This window comes from Cervus canadensis, chromosome 9 (genome assembly GCF_019320065.1).
Source record: "Cervus canadensis isolate Bull #8, Minnesota chromosome 9, ASM1932006v1, whole genome shotgun sequence".
NCBI lineage: Eukaryota > Metazoa > Chordata > Mammalia > Artiodactyla > Cervidae > Cervus > Cervus canadensis.
Window position 1 is genome coordinate 50883951 of NC_057394.1, and position 18934 is coordinate 50902884.

General features: G+C 38.7%; 1 protein-coding gene across 2 annotated transcripts in view; it reads right to left on the reverse strand.

Annotated features, from left to right (window-relative positions):
• Positions 1–16051: 16051 nt before the first annotated feature.
• TDRD3 (tudor domain containing 3) overlaps positions 16052–18934 on the reverse strand; it is a 204160-nt gene continuing 201277 nt past the window's right edge. For both annotated transcript variants that reach the window (XM_043477358.1, XM_043477357.1), the window contains one exon: positions 16052–16308. The gene's annotated coding sequence lies outside the window, so the exon portion shown is untranslated. The remainder of the gene's footprint in view (positions 16309–18934) is intronic.

Below are 18934 nucleotides of genomic sequence, written 5' to 3' on the forward strand. Positions count from 1 at the left end.
ACTGATCTTTGATTAGTTAGCTTTGCTTTGTGAATGCAAGAGGCCTTTCAGAGGCCTGTCTTACTGAAGCTGTTGATTATAACCCTATTTTTCTTAATTAAATTCTTATTGAGATATAATTGGCAAGCACTGTGTAAGTTTCAGGTGTAGTGATTTGACTTATATGCATCATGAAATTATTTCCACAGTAAGTTTAGTGAACATCAATCATCTCATACAGATACAATATTTAAGAAATAGAAAATTTTTTTCTTTCTAATGAGAACACTTAGGATTTGCTCTCTTAATAGCTTTCACAAATAACATATAGCAGTATCAATTATATTTATCATGTTGTACATAATATCCCTAGTACATATTTATTTTATAACTGGAAGTTTGTACCTTTTGACCACCTTCATCCAATTACCCCAACCTCCCTCACCTACCCCAAGTGAAGTGAAAATAACTCAGTTGTGTCCCACTCTTTGTGACCCCATGGGTTTGGAATTCTCCAGGCCAGAATATAGGAGGGGGTAGCCTTTCCTTTCTCCAGGGGATATTCCCAACCCAGGGCTCGAACTCAGATCTCCCGTATTGCAGGCAGATTCTTTACCAGCTGAGCCACAAGGGAAGCCCAAGAACACTGGAGTGGATAGCCTATTCCTTCTCCAGGGGATCTTCTCAACCCAGGAATCTAACTGGGGTCTCCTGCATTGCAGGTGGATTCTTTACCATCTGAGCTATGAGAGAAGCCTGCCAACCTTCTGGTAACTACAAATCTGATCTCTTTTCTTATTAGTTTGTTTTCAAAGTATAATTGACCTACTACTCTGTGTTTGTTCCTGGTACACAGCATAGTAATTTGATGTTTCTGTACATTTTAAAATGATCATCATAATAAGTCTAGTTGCCATTTGTCACCATACAAAGATATTACATAGTTATTGATTATATTCTCCACACTGTACATTTCATATCTATGACTGATTTATTTTGTAACTGAAAGTCTGTACCTCTTTATCTCCTTCACCTATTTCTTTCTCCCCCGATTCATATCCCTCTGGCAACTACCTGTTTGTTCTCTATATCTATGAGTCTCTTTTGCTATATTTATCCATTTGTTGTGCTTTTTAGATTCCACATATGAGTGAAATCATATGGCATTTGTCTTTCTCTGTTTGGATTATTTCCCTTAGCATAATACTCTTTAGATCCACCTGTATTGTTGCAAATGGCAAGATTTCACTCTTTTCTATGGCCGAGTAATATTCCATTGAATCTATAAACCACATTTTAAATCTATTTATCTATTGATGGACACTTGTGTTACCTCCATAACTTGGCTATTATAAATAATACTGCAATGATCATAGAAGGGCATACATCTTTTAGAAACTATTTTTTTTATCCTTTGGATAAACATCCCTGAGAGTGGAATTGCTGGATCATATGGTATTTCTATTTTTGATTTTTGAGGAATCTCCATACTATTTCCCATAGTACATGTACCACCTTACATTCCCACTAACAGTACATGATGGTTCCCTTTCTTCCACATCCTTGTCAATACTTGTTATTGACTTTTTGATAATAATGCTGACAAATGTAAGGTGATTTTAATATGCATTTCCCTGTTGCTTTGTGATGTTGAGCATCTTTTCATGTGCCTCTTGGCCATTTTGCATACCATCTTTGGAAAAAATGTCAAGTCCTCTAACCATTTTTTAATTGGGTTGCTTGATTACTGATGCTGAGTTACATGAATTTTTGGTATATTTTGGATCTTAACTCATATATATATACACATGTATATATATTGTGTATATATATATATATACACATTGTGTATATATATATACATATATATATATATATATATACACACACACATGTATATATATTGTATCACTTGCAAATATCTTCTCCTATTCAGGAGAAGATAGTTTCTCATTTTATTGATAGTTTCCTTCAGTGTGCAAAAGCTCTTTGTTTTTTAAGTTTTTATTTATTTTTTTGGCCTCACCATGTGACTTGTCACTGGACCACCAGAGAAGTCCCATGTAAAAACTCTAGTTTGATGTAGTCCCACTTGTTTATTTTTGCTTTTTTCTCCTTGCCTGAGAAAACAGATAAAAAAAAAAAAAATTCCAAAATTGTTTTATATACATATCAAAGAATGTATTGCCTGTTTTCATCTAGAAGTTTCATATGGTTTAAGGTCTCATACTTGTCTTTAACCCAATCGTTTATTTTTAATTCACTTCTTTTTTTATACAGCATGAGAAAGTAGTCCACTTTGATTCTTCTGCATGTAGCTATCTAGTTTTCCCAACACCATTTATTGATGAGGCTGTCTTACCCAATGCATACTCTTACCTCTCTTGTCACAGATGTGCGTTAATCTCTGGGCTCTCTATTCTGTTGCACTGATCTATGTGCCTGTTATGAGTCAATTCCATACTGTTTTGATTGGATTAGCTTTGTGTCTAGGTTGAAATCGAGAAGCAAGATATCTCTAGCTTTGTTCTTGTTTCTGAATATTGTTTTGACTACGAGATCTTTTGTGTTTTCATAAAAATTTTAGAATTATCTGTTCTAGTTCTGTGAGAAATGTCGTTGGTATTTTGACAGAGACTGCACTGAACCTGTAGATTGCTTTGAGTAGTACGGTCATTTTAACAGTATTAATTCCTCCATTCCATGAGCAGGCTGTATCTGTCCATCCCTTATAATGTGAATGTTACCCTAGAAGTCAAACCTCCCTCTTTTTTTTTTTTTTTTTGTGATGTTAAAATGATTCAAAAATTTATTCTTTCCCACCTATTTTGAGTTCTTTTTTTGGTGTACATATGCAAGAGAAATTGGTTGTGAATATTTGTCTAAAATTTTGAACACTGTTGGAATTTAATTGTTCTGACATATTTGTCAGTTTTACTTCTACACTTTTTAAAAAATATATTTATTTTTTTAAGTGATTGATGATTGCTTTACAACATTGTTTTGATTTGTCATACATCAACATGAATTAACCATAGGTGTACACGTGTCCCCTCCTTCTTAAATCTCCCTCCGACCTCTTGCTCTTTCCCACCTGACTAGGTTATTACAGATCCCCAGTCTGATTTCCCCAAGTAAGCAGCAAATTTCCATTGGTTATCTACTTACATGTTCTATGCTGTGAATAGGTTCATCAGTACCATTTTCTAGATTCCACATATATTTGTTAATATACTATATTTGTTTCTCTCTTTTTGGCTTACTTCACTCTCTGTAATAGGCTCTAGGTTCATCTCCTTCATTAGAACAGTCTCAAATGTGTTCCTTTTAATGTCTGAGTATTATTCCATCATATATATGTACCATAGCTTCTTCATCCATTCAACTGTCAATGGACTCCTATGTTGCTTTCATGTCCAATCTATTGTGAATAGTGGTGCAAAGAACATTGGGGTACACATGCCTTTCTCAGTTTTGGTTTCTTCAGGGTATATACCTAGAAGTGGTATTTCTGTGTGGTATGGTGGTTTTATTCCTAGTTTTTAAAGGAATCTCCATACTGTCTTCCATAGTGGCTGTATCAATTTACATTCCCACCAGCAATACAAGAGTGTTCCCTTTTCTCCACACCTTCTCCAGCACTTGTTGTTTGTGGATTTTTTTTGATGATGGCCATTCTGACTGGTATGATGTGATATCTCATTGTAGTTTTGATTTGCATTGCTCTAATAATGAGTGATGTTGAACATATCTTTATGTGTTTATTAGCCATTCATGTCTTCTTTGAAGAATGTCTGTTTAGGTCTATTGCCCACTTTTTGATTTTGTTGTTTCTTTTTCTAGTATTGAGTCATATGAACTGCTTGTATATTTTGGAAACTAATCCTTTGTCAGTTGTTTTATTTGCTGTTATTTTCTCCCATTCTAAGGGTTGTCTTTTCACCTTGTTTTAGTTTCCTTTGCTGTGCAAAAGCTTTCAAGTATCATTAGATCCCACCTATTTATTTTTGTTTTTATTTCCATTATTCTAGGAGGTGGGTCATAGAGGACCTTACTATGATTTATGTCATCGAGTGTTCTGCCTATGTTTTCCTCTAAGAGTTTTATAGTTTCTGGTCTTACACTTACATCTTTAATCCATTTTGAGTTTATCTTTGTGTATGGTGTTAGGAAGTGTTCTAATTTCATTTTTTTACATGTAGCTGTCCAGTTCTCCTAGCACTACTTATTGAAGACACTATCTTTTTCCCATTGTAAGTTCTTGCCTCTTTTCTCAAAAATAAGATGTGCATAGGTGTGTGGGTTTATCTCTGGACTTTCTACCTTGTTCCATTGGTCTATAGTTCTATTTTTGTGCCAGTGCCATACTGTCTTGATGACTGTAGCTTTGTAGTATAGTCTGAAATTAGGTAAATTGATTCCTGCAGCTCCATTCTTCTTTCTCAAGATGCTTTGGCTACTTGGGGTCTTTTGTGTTTCCATACTAACTGAAATTTTTTGTTCTAGTTCTGTGAAAAATGCCATTGGTAATTTGATACGGATCACATTGAATCTGTAGATCGTGTTTGGTAGTACATCATTTTCACAATATTTATTCTTCCAACCCAGGAGCGTGAACTATCCCTCCATCTGTTTATGTCATCTTTGATTTCTTTCATCAGTGTATTATTGTTTTCTGTATACAGCTCTTTTGTCTCCTTAAGTAAGTTTATTCCTAGGTATTTTTACTCTTTTTGCTGCAATGGTAAATGGGATTGATTCCTTAATTTCCCCGACTTTTCATTATTAGTATAAAGGAATGAAAGTGCTTTCTGTGTATTGATTTTGTATCCTGCCTGACTTTACTGATTAGTTCTAGTAACTTTTTGATAGTTTCTTTAGGGTTTTCCATGTACAGTATCATGTCATCTGCAAAGAGTGAAAGTTTTACTTCTTCCTTTCCAATCTGGATTCCTTCTATTTCTCTTTTGATTGCTGCAGCTAGGACTTCCAAAACTATGTTGAATAATAGTGGTGAGAATGGGCACCCTTGTCTTGTTCTTCATCTAAGAGGGAATGTTTTCAGTTTTCACCATTGAAAATAATGTTTGTTGTGTGTCTGTTGTTTATGGCCTGTATTATGTTAAAGTAGGGTCCTTCTATGCCCATTTTTAAGAGTTTTTATCATAAATGGGCCCTGAATTTTATCAAAAGCCTTTCATGCATCTATTGAAGTTATCATATGCTTTTTATCTTTCAACTTGTTAATATGGTGTATCACATTGATTCAACTGCAAATATTGAAGAATCCTTGCAACCCTGGGATAACTCAACTTGATCATGGTATGATCTTTTTAATGTGTTCTTGAATTCTGTTTGATAGAATTTTGTTGAGGATTTTTGCATCTATGTTCATCAGTGATATTGGTCTGTAATTTTCTTTTTTCATGATATCTTTGTCTGATTTTGATATCATGGTGATTGTGGCCTCATAGAATGACTTTGGAAGTGTACCTTCTCTGAAATTGTTTGGAAGAGTTTTAGAAGGATAGGCATTAGCTCGTCTCTAAATTTGATAGAATTTACCTTTGAAGCCATCTGGTCCTGGGCTTTTGTTTTTAGGGAGTTTTTTTTTTATCAGAGTTTTGATTTCAGTGTCTGTAACTGGCTTATTCATAATTGGGCTTCCCTCATAGCTCAGTTGGTAAAGGATCTGCCTGCAATGCAGGAAGCCCGGGTTCAATCCCTGGGTCAGGAAGATCCCCTGGAGAAAGAAATGGCAACCCACTCCAGTATTCTTGCCTTGAGAATCGCATGGACAGAGGAGTCTTTCAGGCTACAGTCCATGGAGTTGCAAGAGTCAGACACGGCTTAGCGACTAAATCACCACAGTCTTGGAAGGTTGAACTTTTCTAAAAATCTGTTCATTTCCTCTAGGTTGTCCATTTTATTAGCATAGACTTGTTTGTAATACTCTTATGATCCTTTGTATTTCTGTTGTAACCTCTCCTATTTCATTCCTAATTTTGTTGTTTTCATTTTTCTCCCATTTTTTTCTTGATGAGTCTGGCTAATAGTTTGTCAATTTTGTTTATCTTCTCAAAGAATCAACTTTTAGTTTTATGAATCTTCATTGTTTCCTTCATTTCTTTTTCATTTATTTCTGCTCTGATTTTTCTTTCCTTCTACTATCTGTTTTTTATTTTTCTTTTTCCAGATGCTTTAGGTGTAGAGTCAGGTTGTCTGTTTGATGGTTGTTTCTTGAGGTAGGACTGTATTGCTATAAACTTCCCTCTTAGAACTGCTTTTGCTTCATGCCATAGGTTTTGGGTCATAGTGTTTTCATTGTCATTTGTTTTGGGGGGATCTTTTGATTTCCCTTATTTCTTCAGTAACCTCTTCATAACTTAGAAATATATTTAGTCTCCATGTGTCTGTGTTTTTTGCAGTTTTTTCCTAGTCTCACAGCATTGTGGTCAGAGAAGATGTTTGATACAATTTCAATTTTCTTAAATTTACTAAGGCTTGACTTGTGACCCAAGATGTGGTCTATTCTGGAGAATGCTCCATGTGCAGTTGAGAAGAAAGTGTATTGTTTTGCATTGGAATAGAAAGTCCTGAAGATATCAATTAGGTCCATTTGGCCTAATGTTTCATTTAAGGTTGTGTTTCTTTATTGATTTTCTGTTTTGATGATCGGCCCATTGGTGTAAGTTGGGTGTTAAAGTCCCCTATTATTATTGTGATACTGGCGATCTCCCCTTTTATGTCTGTTATTATTTGCTTTATGTATTGAGGTGATCCTGTGTTGGGTGTATACATATCTACAGTTTTTATATCTTCTTCTTGGCTTGATCCCTTGATTATTATGTAGTATCTTTATCTCTTGTAATATTCTTTATTTTAAAGTCTGTTTTGTCTGAAATGAGAATTGCCACTCTAGCTTTCTTTTGATTTCCATTTGCATGGAATATCTTTTTCCACCCTTTTACTTTCAGTCTGTATATGTCTCTAGGTCTGAAGTGGGTCTCTTAGTAGACAGCATATATGTAGGTCTTATTTTTTATCCATTCAACCTGTCTGTGTCTTTTGGTTGGAGCATTTAATCCATTTACATTTAAAGTAATTTTTGATATATATGTTCCTATTGGCATTTTATTAATTGTTTTGGGTTTGTTTTTGTAGGTCTTTCCTTTCTCTTGTGTTTACTACCTGTATAACTCCTTTTAATATTTGCTGTAAAGCTAGTTTGGTGGTGCTAAATTCTCACTTTTGCGTGTCTGTAAATCTTTTGATTTGTCCATCTATTTTGATTGAGATCCTTGCTGGGTAGAGTAATCTTGGTTGTAGATTTTTTTTCTTTCAGTACTTTAAATATATCCTGCCATTCTCTTCTGGCCTGCAGAATTTCTGCTGAAAGATCAGCTGTTAATCGTATGGGTTTTCCCATGTATGTTGCTGCTGCTGCTAAGTTGCTTCAGTCGTGTCAGGCTCTATGTGACCCCATAGATGGCAGCCCACCAGGCTCCCCCATTCCTGGGATTTTCCAGGCAAGAACACTGGAGTGGGTTGCCATTTCCTTCTCCAATGCATGAAAGTGAAAATTGAAGTCGCTCAGTCGTGTCCGAGTCTTAGCGACCCCATGGACTGCAGCCCACCAGGCTCCTACGTCCATGGGATTTTCCAGGCAAGAGTAGTGAAGTGGGGTGCCATTGTCTTCTCTGCCCATGTATGTTACTTGTTGCTTTTCCCTTGTTGCTTTTAATATTCTTTCCTTGTGTTTAATCTCTGTTAGCTTGATTAGTATGTGTCTGAACATGTTTCTCCTTGGGTTTATCCTGTATGGAACTCTTTGAACTTCTTGGACTTGATTATTTCCTTTCCCATATTGGGGATGTTTTCAACTATAATCTCTTCAAAAATTTTCTCAGTGCCTTTCTTTTTCTCTTCTTCCTCTGGGACAGCTATAACGCCTATGTTGCTGCATTTAATATTGTCCCAGAGGTCTCTGAGCTATCCTCAATTCTTTTCATTCTTTTTTTCCTTTGTTCTGCTCTTCGCCATTTATTTCTGTCATTCTATCTTCCAGTTCATTTATCCATTCTTCTGCCTCAGTTGTTCTACTATTGGTTCCTTCTAGAGTATTTTTAATTTCAGTATTGTGTTATTCATCCATTTATTTTTTAATTTCTTCTATGTCCTTGTTAATTTTATTAACTGTGTTAATTGGTTCTTGCATTTTCTCCATTCTATTTTCAAGGCTTTGGAACATCTATACTGCCATTATTCTGAATTCTTTTGCATGTAATTTCCTCTTCGTTTATTTGGCCTAGTGATTTTCTACTTTGTTCCTTCATTTGTGGTATATTTCTCTGTCTTTTCATCTCCCCCACCCACCCCCCCACCCACTTACTCCATTTGAGGTCTTCTTTTCCCAGGCTTTATGGACCAGAAAACTGAGCCAGAGCAGAGTTCCAACTGCGGAATATAGCAAAGAAAATATAATAAACTAACATACATGGTGAAAAAAGTGGGAGAAAAGAAAAAAAAGAAAGGCAAAGGTAAACAGATTTTTATATACTAAGGAATTCTTTACCAACTGAGCCATAGCTCAGAATCCGCCTGTAATGTGGGAGACCTGGGTTCAATCCCTGGGTTGGGAAGATCCCCCTGGAGAAGCTGCATGGCAACCCACTCCAGTATTCTTGCCTGGAGAATTCCATGGACAGAGGAGCCTGGCAGCCTACAGTCCGTGGGTTTACAAAGAGTCATGCACGACTGAACAACTAAGAACACAAACAGTAGGAAAAGAACAATAAGAAAAATGGTCAAACAGAACAAAAACAAAATTTTTAAAAATCACAAAAAAGGAAGAAAAATAATCTTTTAAAAAAAATTTTACAAGAGAGAGAGAGAGAAAAGGAAAACCCCACAGCATCGCAAAAGGCCAATACAAAGGTAGAAGTATGTAGGGGGAATAAAAGTGTGATTTAAAAGAAAAAAAAAGAAAAAGTTTCTCCAGTTCCTAGATCATAGTTCTTAGTTTAGGTGTCTGCCCTCTGTGAGTGGGGTTGGACTAGTGTTCTGTGATGGTTTCCTCATTAGAGGGACTTGTGCCTGTGTTCTGGTCAATGGAGCTGATCCTGTCTCTTTGAAGGGCAACACAGTGTCCAGTAGAAGGTTTCATTTGGGGTGTCTATAGGTTCAGTATGGCTTTGGGCAGCCCTCTCAGCTTTGGCAGTGATGGACACATCTATTTCCACAGCCACGTCGAAGTAGCCCCGCAGCACATCCTCACTGTAGCCAGCCCCCTACGTCTCCCCGGGGTCTTTCCCAGAGCCTCTGCCCCCTGGTCTCACCCTGTGTTGCAGGCCAAAGCTTGCTAGCTGGAGGCTTCTATGTGGGTCTCTTGGCTCCCCTGGCCCACGCTGTCTGGTGGAGGCTCCTGTGTACTTCTCTTGGCACAGAGTCCACCTTCTGCTCAGTGGAGGCTTGTGTGCATGTGTCTCAGCTCCCCGCTCCAACCCTCTGGTCAGGGCTAAAACTTGTGAGCTGCTCATGGGTTGAGAAATGCAGCTCTCTCTGTATTTTGCCTTCTGGGTCCCTGATTTGCATGGCTCTCTGAGGTTCTGCAGTTTTCCCTTGTAGGAACAAGGATTTCCTTGCCTGTGAAGGATCTCCCAGTGCATGAAAACTTTTCCTCCTTCACAACTCTCTCCCTCCCTTGGGGCACAAGCTCCTTTCCTGAAGTTCTCTCTCATGCACACTTTTTAATGTTTTTATCTTTTCTCCTACCTCATTCTAGGAAGTTTAGCTTGCTTCTTTGGAAGCCTCAGGTCTTCTGCTGTCATTTAAGAGGTTGCTTTGTAGGAGTTGTCCCACATCTTGATAAGTTTTTGATGTATTTGTAGGGAGGCTGGCCATCTCCCTGTCTTACTCCTCTGCCATCTTCTTCTGACAGTCTACTTCCCTTATTTTAGAAAATTCTTTTTTTCTATTCAGCTTGGATAATTGTTACTACTTTTCCAGTTCACTGAGCCATTCCTCTATACCATCTAATCTACTGTTGATTTTTCTGCAGTGTATTTTTTATTTCAGGTATTGTATCTTCAACTCTGTTTAAATTCTTCTTTATATTTTTCACTTGTATATCCATTCTTAGTCCTCATTCTTTGAACATCTTTATGACCATCACCTTGAAATATTTATTAGTGACGTTATTTTAAGTAATGTGTCAGGCCCTCTCTATGCACTGATTGTCAAATGTGGCAAAAGGGGGATCCTAGAGGACTGAGTTCTTGTGCCTGACTCAAGCCTGCATCTTGAGCCCTGCCTTTCTCCCAGTGTTGGACCCTGTGGGTGCTGTGTGACCGACTTCCTGTCCACATCTTTCTTGGAACTAGCCCTGTGCTGCCACCCACCTGCTGTCTGCCAGGCACTCACTGGCACTAAACAACAGACAGTCCTGAGTATGTTTGAATCCCAGAGAGGACATATCTCGGCATATGTAATCTATTCCGTAGGCTGAACACCTGATCCGCTTGATTGTACTTTCTTCTTCCCATTGTATGTAAGGCAGTCAGTTCAGTTGCTCAGTCGTGTCCAACTCTTTGCAACCCATGGACTGTAGCACACTGGGCCTCCCTGTCCATCACCAACTCCCAGAGTTTACTCAGACTCATGTCCATCGAGTTGGTGATGCCATCCAGCGATCTCATCCTCTGTTGCTCCCTTCTCTTCCCACCTTCAATCTTTCCCAGCACTGGGGTCTTTTCAAATGAGTCAGTTCTTCACATCAGGTGGTCAGATTACTGGAGTTTCAGCTTTAGCATCAGTCCTTCCAGTGAATATTTAGGACTGATTTCCTTTAGGATGGACTGGTTGGATCTCCTTGCCAGCTAAGGGACTCTTAAGAGTCTTCTCCAACACCACAGTTCAAAAGCATTTCTTTGGCGCTCAGCTTTCTTTATAGTCCAACTCTCACATCCATACATGACTACTGGAAAAACCATAGCTTTGACTAGACGGACCTTTGTCGGCAAAGTAAGTTCTCCGCTTTTTAATATGCTGTCTAGGTTGGTCATAACTTTTCTTCCAAGGAGCAAGCATCTTTTAATTTCATGGCTTCAGTCACCATCTGCAGTGATTTTGAAGCCCCCCCAAAATAAAGTCAGCCACTGTTTTCACATCTATTTTCTATGAAGTGATGGGACCGGATGCCATGATCTTGGTTTTCTGAATGTTGAGTTTTAAGCCAACTTTTTCACTCTCCTCTTTCACTTTCATCAAGAGGCTCTTTAGTTCTTCTTCACTTTCAGCCTTAAGGGTGGTGCCATCTGCATATCTGAGGTTATTGATATGTCTCCCTGCAATCTTGATTTCAGCTTGTGCTTCATCCAGCCCAGCGTTTCTCCTGATGTACTCTGCATATAAGTTTAATGAGCAGGGTGACAATATACAGCCTTGACTTACTCCTTTCCTGATTTGGAACCAGTCTGTTGTTCCATGTCCAGTTCTAACTGTTGCTTCCTGACCTGCATACAGATTTCTCAGGAGGCAGGCCAGGTGATCTGGTATTTTATGTAAATTATTCACCAAATTCAAGATTTTCCTTCTCCAGTGAAAACAATTTTAACCATAGATGTGTTCTCTTTCCTATTCCTATAAAATCATTTCTGATGTCTCTGGCCCTGTCTTATCCTTTATGCAAGCATATTATGCTATCTTCAGTTCAGTTCAGTCAATCAGTTGTGTCTCTTTGAGACTCCATGGACTGCAGCACGCCAGGCTTCCCTGTCTATCACCAACTCCCGGAGCTTGTTCAAACTCCATCGAGTCGGTGATGCCATCCAACTATCTCATCCTCTGTGAGAGAGTCAAGTCCTAAACAGGCTGATAAGTCCAGGGTCCCTGAGGAGGAGAATGGGGTCTGGGGCTCTCAAGGAGTAGATAGGGGTCTTGGGTTCTCAAGGAGGAGAAAAGGACAAACTTTTTTTCTTTAAGCCCAGAGCTGATAATTACACAACAAAACAACTCAGCTTAAACTCTGTACTAATGATTATATAACAACAATGTATCCTGCTTGAGGACATGTTTCTCCTTCTTGAGAACCTTCTGACTAATCCTGTTACTTTAAAACGTAAATTGTGAGAGTGAGTCTAGTTATATCTTGACAACCTTGAGCCATTCTTTTGATTTACTGTAATAACCAGTTAAAAAACTATACTGCTCCCTTGCTAACACTAGCGAGGGGGCACTCTCAGTCCCCTTCTGATGTCTGTGTCAGAAGCTTTATCTGTCCCTTTTCACTTTAATAAAACTCTGCTACACAAAAGCTCTTGAGTGATCAAGCCTGGTCCCTGGTCCTGAAGCTAAATCTTCTGTGGAGATCACGAATCCGACATCGTTCACCATAAGCTATCATCTGTGGTCCCCTTCTCCTCCTGCCTTCAATCTTTCCCAGCATCAGGGTCTTTTTCTAAGGAGTCATAAGGGCCTTTTCTTTGCATCACATGCCCTAAGTTTGCTATTTTATTGAAGATAACTTTCTATAGCATTTCACCTCAAGAATTTTTTGATATTTTGAAAAAACACATAAATAAATGTTATTTCCACAGATTAAACTACCCATGTGGTTATCCAGGTGACAAAGCTAGGATAATAGTAAGATTTCTGCCCCCTAACACAAAACCTGGTTTCTTGCAGTATTTTCCATCTTAGTAAATGATATTACCATCCTTTCAGTTGCTTTGGAAAGATAAAACACGAGATAGAAAAGAGTGAAAAACATTTTTACACACTTTTTACTCTTGAAAAAATAGCATAATATATCTATCTACCTAAAATGGGACTACAGACAGGGCCTACTAAAGGTCCTCTATGTCATGCACTGACACCCCAGCTTGTTCACACATGGGACAAGGTCTTGTTTTCCTGTATGTTCCAGTGAAGGGTCAGTGCTGGTAAGTCTGATGGCCGCTCCAGCCTGGTCACAGTGGAAGCACCCCTCTTAGCACCCGTCAGTCATATTTCCCTTGTTTGCTCCATCTGTGTTTACTCCTTGCAGGCAGTGGGGTTAGCTATGATGAGCAGAGTCACAAAGAAAGGCCTTTGAGAGATGAATCTATATAAAAATAGTAGACAATCACATAATGCCAGGGAGAGGGGTAGGGGTTGTCCATGGCCTAAACCTGGGTGGTCCAGTGAACGACAAACCATTTAATGTGACAGAAACAGTGTCTTCAATCTTAGTCCTGTGAAGCTAGAAGTGAAAAGAAAGAAAGAGAGAAAAAAAGAAAGCGAGAAGGAGGGAGGAAATGTTGGAGGGAGGAACGGGGGAATCCTTTGGCCAAAACAACTGACAAAATTTACTACTTTGCTTTGAAGGAGTGTGTCTTAGGAATTCTCTTGGAGCCTGTTACCTCTTAGTTTTCTTCAGTTAGGCCACAGTTATTTCTGTAGTATCTTAATAAGTGGAGTGGGTATAGGGTAGGGAAAAGTGGTTATCAGTGCTAACCGACCTTCAGGTCAGGTCTGCTCTGGAGAAGTGGCCAAAGTTTGGAGACAACTTCAGGTGCTTTCCTGTATCTTGAGGACTTTCTTCATGTCCATGTCCATGTCCATGGCTCAGAGGTGAAAAACATTTTTAAAATTAACAACATTTTGAAAAGCAGAATTGAAGGTAAAATATTAAGACTAAAAATTGATATTAGAAGTCTAGAAAAAGTCAATGAAATACATTTAAGAAATGAAGTTGATAATAAAGAAAAGGAACATGAAGAGGATAATATATTAGACACTGAAACAAAGTGATAAAAGGAGCCACACCTACAGCCTGGGGAGACTCGAGATCCTGCTGGCCTTATTCACAGCACAGCACCTAGAACACAGTTAGTACTCTGTACATATTTACTGAATAATTTTTGAATGATAAATAGAACCACTTTTTGAAAGGGGAAAAAAAATTGTAAGAACTTGAGCTAAGAGTATAAATATGAAAAGTAAAAGAAAAGTAAGGTTTGAAACAAAAGGAAGAGAGAAAAGGGAGAGGAAGTAGGAGGTGGGGAGAGGAAGAGGCCACAAGCAGGAAGGGATGGATCTGCCATAGAACTGGGAGCAAACAACACAAACAAACGTCACACATCATGGCAATGGCAAACTGTGAAACAAACCTAAGGGGCTGATCAACTTGACAGAATATAACCATAACAAAAACCAAACCAAAACAAAAACAAAGAGTAAGAAGGGAAAAGGGGGAAGAAAGTCCTAGAGTTGTGAAGGTGACAAAGATAATGAATGAAAAATACTTACCACCATGCTCTTAGAAAAACTTGATCAAACTAGTAATTATTTTATTATTGTACATCCAGGCCTGCAGCTGCCCTTAGTAAAGAAACTCATGGTGGAGCTTAGCTTTTACTTGGTCAAATACATCTTGCTGTCACCTTCAGTGCCCCAGCAGCCACCAGGGCAGATAGGTTGGCCTCACTTGCCTTCCAACCTAAACTTTTCCTTGATGTCTTCAGGTCAAATCATGTATGTCTCATACTATTGCACAGAACTATCCTCAGGGATTGTTACCATGCCAATCACTAGGCAACACTAGTGCCATCCACTTTAGAGACTCCTCTATGCTTATCACTGTCCTAGGGACTACTGTCCTCATCTACCAACAAGAAAGTGGAGAGAACCAGTCCTTTAAGCTACTCTCAGACCTCAGTTTACGTTCTTCTGCCTCTTCCTTTACTGGCTAACTTATTAGTTGTCAAAGTTATCATGGCCCTTCCTCTGGTTTTCAACCCAGGATATGCATTAGAATTACTTGGAGATCTTTCTTAAAAAAGCAACCAATGCCCTGGTCACTCCACTTCTTGTTATGAAGCATAGCGATGGTAAAAAATAAGAAACAAAAAAACCCCATGCTATCAGCCATATTTTTCTCACCTGTACTCTTTCACTTATTAAGATACTGTAAAAACAAACAATTGACTGGGCTAACAAATAAACAAAACTTAGAGTTAATAGGCCCTGAGAAAATGCCTAAGGCCTTCTCTATCAAAGTACTAATTTTGTCAATTATTTTGACCAGAGAATTCTATTTTCCCCTTCCTTCCTTCCTCCTTCCCTCCCTCCCTCCCTTCATTCCTCTTTCTCCTTATTTTTTAACCATTCACTTCTGACTTCATAAGACTGAGACTATGAGGCTATTATTTTTGTCCTATTAAGAATCTATAGCTCAGATATATTGGTTCTCTATAATGAAGATTGATTGCTTCTGCCAATCTGTCTCACTTTCATTTTGGCAAGCACCCTGACTTTCACATATATATCCTCTGCCTCAGATTGAATATGCTTTCAGGAAAGCAGATTGCCCCCACTTGAATCAGGCCTAAACTCACCCACGGACCCTTGCTGAAGTTTCTGGTTCAAAGGCTGAAAAGTCACACAACACAGGTAAATGCAGCCTAAGAGGGAAAGCTTGTTTTCTCTTCTGAGTGCACTTCTGGAAGGGACCCCATTCCTGCACTGAACAGCTCAGGAAGTTGTAGCCGTCCTGGGGTCACACGGAGCTGAAGAATGAAGCTTATGTCACAGAAAGCAGAAATGAGATGAAAAGAATAAGGATCAGGATCTTTCATGACAACTCTGAGTCACTGAATTAAACCAACGGAAACTTAATGTGCTTCTGGTAAGTCAAATAAGCCAGCACTTTAGTGTTTAACCAGTTTGAGCTGGGTTTTCTGTAATCTGCAACCAGATGCATCTTAAAAGATCCACTACACATTTTATAAGGAAGGGAATGCCTGTTTTTTGATTGAATTACATTAATAGAGTGCTAAAACAACATATACAAGTTTTGAATATTTTTTTGCTGTCATATTTAGCAGTGTTAACATACTAAGAACTGCTATTTGGCTTCAGGTTATTTTGTTAAGAAATGTGGCAAACTGTGTCAGTCAGTTTATTCTGTAATTACAGTGGGGCTTCAGTATGCTGTAATTGCCATTCTACACAAGGCAATTAGTATGGGGTTAATACCAGATGAACAAGAAAAATAACATTCAGCAAATAAAACATATAGCAAAACAATGTATTTAATAGTGCATTGGTTTTATTGATGGCAGAAGAAAAAATTCTTCCACTTGTAAAAGTTATTTGCTTTATTTAACTTTGTATTTTTTTCCCCATTCTTTATGTGGGTTGAATTTTTTTCCCCTAAAATCTGCCTTTTAGTTCTCCAAATAATAATATCCACCATGTCTGCATCTTACTCCAAAGGGAAAGCAGGAGGTCTATCAACAGGTTCTGACCAGGATGGTTCAGTCAACAGCTCCTTTCTTCATAAAGACTCTATTTAAGAAGAGAAGAAGAGAGTGAAATTGGCACCTCAACTTGGCTTCCTCATACATACAGTGCTGAAACTTACCTGTAACTGTGAAGTATTTATACAAAGATCAATAGATCACAGCAGAGAAAACTGGACACTGCTAATTTATAAACATAAACATAATCTATAAATCAGTACGTAAACAACAAGCAAAGTCTTTAAAAATAGTTTTTCCTTCTAGAAATTTTTAAAGTACATCTCTGTCACTGTTAGTTCCTTTATTGCTAGCACGTTGCTTCAGGAATCTGGATTAACTGAGAAGAGTTTAACAGAGGGTGACCTAAAAAAGATGCAGTCTGCCACTGAATCGCATCTACCCCCACCCTACCCACCTCCACTTCCCCTATGAACACCTCTGAGCTGGTTCAGTCTCACAGGTAATTCACCTACGCCTGTTGCCTCCCGTCAGCTCCCCACCTTATCAGACACCACTCTAGAAAAACGCTCTGGGTAGTGACAACAGAAAAGGCTGAGCGAGGTGGTGAGAGAAGCCCTGTTTGCTCCAATCCTGTTTCAGCCTCATGAATGAAAGAAACTGGGTGGGCCGGGACGGGAAGCATTCCCATGGCTGCATGCAAACAGCTCAAAAATCCTCTGAGGTAAACAGTCTCCTGATTAGAAAATAGAGATTTGGGTCCTATTATCCTCACATGATGCCTATCCTGCTGGCTTCATGGGGTTCTATAACATCTATCTTTATAGTGATCACTTCCCTGACCTTGATTTGAAAAAATTTACAAAAGGATGCTGGTCTAGACTGTCCAAAAAAAAAAAAAAAACCAAACACACAGAAAGCCATCTAAAAATACATCTTTTACTAGCTAAAAATGGTGTTAAAACCTGGACCTTAGAAAATAAACAAGGTCATGATATTTATATAGTAATGCATGCTTAGCTATTGGTTTCAAAGGGGCTTCCCTGGTGGCTCAGCACTAAAGAATCCACCTGCAATGCAGGAGACATGGGTTCAATCCCTGGGTCAGGAAGATCCCATGCAGAGGGAAGTGGCAACCAACTCCAGAATCTCACGGACAGAGGTGCCTCGAGGGCTACAGTCTATGGGGTCACAAGAGTCGGACGACTAAACAACTATGCTTAGTGATCAGTTTCAAGGTTTTGGTTAATATGTAAAACTATGAAGACTATTCTTTCATCAAAGGAACTAGAAGTGAAATTAAAAGTGAGTCACCATTTACTAAACCACTCTACATACTGAGCCTTAACCTCCATGGCAGTAAGGAACCTCCTCTGATGTGTCAAACAAAGTCTACACAGGTCTGCCATTTCTCTCTTTTCACAGTGGAACTCGAAGCTGTAACCACTCTTCAGCTAGACCAATGCAATAGCTTCCTAGATTCTTTCCCTTCTGGTGCTTAATCCACCCTATATTCAACAGCAGTATTTCTTAAGCTTAATTTTGATCATATCATTCTTATTTAGAAGTTCATGATAGCACTGAACACATCAAGGTCAAACTCTCAATGAGTCTAAAGTGATACTCTTCTGCCACCACCAGCAACGCTGTTTTGGTTCACGCACTCTCTTGTAGCCACTGCCTCTTCCCTTCTTCAAATCTTCCTCAGCTTTTAGATTATCTTCAGAGGTCTCTACCCCACCATGAAAGTGAAGCTTTAAAATTCATCTATAAAACTAAATCAGTTCAGTTCAGTTGCTCAGTTGTGTCCGACTCTTTTGCGACCCCATGGACTGCAGCATGCCAGGCCTCCCTGTCCATCACCAACTCCCAGAGTTTACCCAAACTCATGTCCATCAAGTAGGTGATGCCATCCAACCATCTCATCCTCTGTCATCCCCTTCTCCTCCCGCCTTCAATCTTTCCCAGCATCAGGGTCTTTTCAAATGAGTCAGCTCTTTGCACCAGGTGGCCAAAGTATTGCAAAAGAAAACTGAACCAACTCTACTTAAAAAAAAAAATCTCTAAGCCCTGCCCCTACTAATTGGTATCTAATTTCTAAGCACCAATCATGTCAGAAACCTTTTCAAATGCACATAGATTAGTCCCTCTCACTGGTTAAAGAACTATGGACACCTTATCCATAACTGCTCTTACTTCTAAGTTGTCTGTAATAATGACAAGTCCAGATAATAGAGGTTTGGGCCCTCTCCTCCCTCAGGGCTTGTATCTAACTTGTCACCACTTTTTCTCAGACCTAGGCCTATTTCCCATATTGCTCTCTTGAGACCTCCTCCTCTCACTGAGTCTTAACTCACAGGTATCTCGTGCTTTTGCTAATCACTGATATTGTCAGTACCAGGCTCAAACAGAATCCAACTCCCTTTCCACCTCTGGGGAAGTATGTGAATGTGTTGGGGGTGGGGGCTGGTGTAGAAGACTTGTAAAAAAACTCCTTAGGACAACCGAAGAATATGTAAATTACACATAAACAACTTTATCAAAATATACTGACTTAAAAAACATTTACTGAGCAGCTACTATGTCATTCATCATTTGGCAAAGTTCTCAAAACATAAAAAGAAAAACAACTATGAACTTTAAAAAAAAAAAGTGACAAAAAGTTCATGTTTATATTTGCTGGAAGTCCAGTCAAATGGTTGGATACAATATAT